Genomic DNA, 3236 nt, shown 5'->3' with positions numbered 1-3236 from the left:
CTAGTGAGATGACCCCAGTACCTCAGTTGAAAATGCAGAAATCACCGGTCTTCTGTGTCCTTCACGCTGGGAGTTGAAGACTGGAGCTGTTCCTATTCGGCCATCTTGCTCCGCCCTAGTCTCTATCCATTTCTTCTTGACTTTCTAGTTTATTTGTGTAGAGGTTTTTATTGTGTTATCTGATGATAGTTTGTATTTCTGTAGGATCAGTGGTGATATCTCCTTTATCATTTTTTGTTGTGTCCATTTTATTCTTCTCTCTTTTCTTCTTTATTAGTCTGACTAGTGGTCTATTTCTTTGTTGATCTTTTCAAAAACCAGCTCCTGAATTCATTGACTTTTTGAAGGGTTTTTCTTGTCTCTATATCCTTCAGTTCTGCTCTGATCTTAGTTATTTCTTGTCTTCTGCTACCTTTTAAACTTGTTTGCCCTTGCTTCTCTAGTTCTTTTTGTTTTGATGTTAGGGTTTTAATTTTAGTTCCTTCCTCCTTTCTCTTGTGGGCATTTAGTTCTATAAATTTCCCTTTTAACACTGCTTTAAAAGTGTCCAAGAGATTCTGGTATGTTGCGTCTTTTTTCTCATTGGTTTCAAAGAACATCTTTATTTCTGCCTTCATTTTGTTATTTACCCAGCATTCACTCAGGAGCAGATTGTTCAGTTTCCATGTAGTTGAGCGATTTTGAGTGAGTTTCTTAATCCTGAGTTCTAATTTGATTGCGCTATGTTCTCAGAGACTGTTTGTTATGATTTCTGTTCTTTTGCATTTGCTCAGGAGTGTTTTATTTCCAATTATGTAGTCAATTTTAGAATAAGTGTGGTGTGGTGCTGAGAAGAATGTATATTCTGTTGATTTGAGGTGGGGAGTTCTGTAGATGTCTGTTAGTTCTGCGTGGTCCAGAGCTGAGTTCAAGTCCCGTATATCCTTGTATAATTCTGTCTCATTGATCTGCCTAATATGGACAGTGGGGTGTTAAATTCTCCCAGTATTATTTTTTGGGAGTATAAATCTCTTTATAGGTCTCTAAGAACTTGCTTTATGAATCTGGGTGCTCCTGTATTGGGTGCTTATATATTTAGGATAGCTAGCTCTTCCTGTTGCATTGATCCATTTACCATTATGTATTGCCCTTCTTTGTCTCTTTTGATTTTTGCTGGTTTAAAGTATATTTTATTGGAGACCAGGATTGCAACTCCTGCTCTTTTTGCTTTCCATTTGCTTGGTAAATATTCCTCCATCCCTTTATTTTGAGCCTATGTGTGTCTTTGCACGTCAGCTGGATCTCCTGAATACAGCACATTGAAGGGACTTGACTCGTTATCCAATTAACCAGTTTGTGTCTTTTATTTGGGGTATTTAGCTGATTTACATTTAAGGTTAATATTGTTCTATGTGAATTTGATCATGTCAAAAATTATGATGCTAGCTGGTTATTTTACCATTGGTTGATGCAGTTTCTTCCTAGTGTCAATGCTCTTTACAATTTGGTGTTTTTTGCAGTGGCTGGTACCAATTGTTTCTTTCCATATTTAGTGCCTCCTTCAGGAGCTCTTGTAATGCAGGCCTGGTGGTGACAAAATCTCTCAACATTTGCTTGTGTTTAAAGGATTTTATTTCTCCTTCGCTCATGAAGCTTTATTTTGGCTGGACATGAAATTCTGGATTAAAAATTCTTTTATTTTAGAATGTTGAATATTGGCTCCCAGTCTCTTCTGGCTTGTAGGGTTTCTGCCAGGAGATCTGCTGTTAGTCTGATAGGCTTCCCTTTGTGGGTAACCCAACCCTTCTCTCTGGCTGCCATTGACTTTTTTCCTTCATTTCAATTTTGGTGAATCTGAACATTGTGTATCTTAGGGTTGCTCTTCTTGAAGATTATTTTTGTGGTGTTCCCTGTATTTCCTGAATTTGAATGTTGGACTGTCTTACTATGTTGGGGAAGGTCTTTTGGATGATATCCTAAAGAGTGTTTTCTAACTTGGTTCCTTTTTCCCCATAAGTTTCAGGTACACCAATCAAATGTAGATTTGGTTTTTTCACATAGTTCCCTCTTTCTTGAAAGCTTTGTTTGTTCCCTTTTATTCTTTTTTCTCCAATCTTGTCTTCTTGCTTTATTTCATTAAGTTGATTTTCAGTCTGTGATGTCCTTTCTTCTGCTTGATTGATTTGGCTATGGATACTTGTGTATGCTTCATGAAGTTCTTGTACTGTGTTTTTCAGCTCCATCAGGTCATTTATGTTCTTCTCCTCAAGTATAAATTTAATATTTGAATCAGAATATCACAAAGTTGTTGAGTTTCAAATATGATAATGAATAAAAAGCTGTTTGGTAAGTTGTAAAGTAACATAGAAAAATACAGGATTATTATTGTTGGTATAATTAGATTAACTCACAAGAGTGCAATTTTGTTTGTTTGTCTGAATCAAAAGGTATACAGTGATTTGGGTGGTAGCCTTTGGCACTCATGAGTGGCTTTCTCCAGCTCAAATTGTGGCAGATGGCAGAAGTCCAAAGGAGGCAAGGGTGTGGGTTCAAAAAGCGACATGTCTGTCAATTTTTCTTCATATTCTTAGTGTTTCAAGTTCCTATAGAACAAGGGGAGTTTGAGTTGGGTGTGGGAGAAATGAGTGTGCAAGTTTCATTGGTGAAACTTCTGAGTGAGGTGAAACTTCTGAGTAAAGATAGAAGATTGAACACACACATCTAGTTTCATTATCTCTTGGAACCTCAATAATATTAGAGGAATGTAATATTTTTGAAGGAAAAAACCTACAAGCAGGGGAGGAATAAAAGTAGAGATAGAAGTCACGAAATTTTGTCAGCCAGAGTACAGATGGATACATAACAAACAAATAAATATGACAAAGAAAACACAATACAGGGCTATTAGAAACAGAGAAGAGCTGAGAACACATTTTACACTTAATCAGCCTCAAAAAGCTCAGGAACGGTGACATGACAATAGTTAAATCAAAAGTAAAGATTAAAGGTAATCACTTACAATAGGCTCAGGAATACTGTAGTGACAAACAATCCCAGAATCTGAGGCTTAAAACAAAAACAATATATGTAAGTATTGCTCATACTGGTTATCTAATGTAAAACATAGAGAGTCAGGCTTATGATGGATCTGTATTAAAACACGCTTCTATGACTACCAGAGTGGAGAAAAAATAACATGGAAAATCACATACTCACTTTTAAACCTTCTGCCTAGAAATGTCACTTGTCATCTGCTC

This window comes from Colobus angolensis, unplaced genomic scaffold (assembly GCF_000951035.1).
Source record: "Colobus angolensis palliatus isolate OR3802 unplaced genomic scaffold, Cang.pa_1.0 Scaffold523, whole genome shotgun sequence".
In the NCBI taxonomy this organism is placed as follows: Eukaryota; Metazoa; Chordata; class Mammalia; order Primates; family Cercopithecidae; genus Colobus; species Colobus angolensis.
This window is presented reverse-complemented; position numbering follows the sequence as displayed.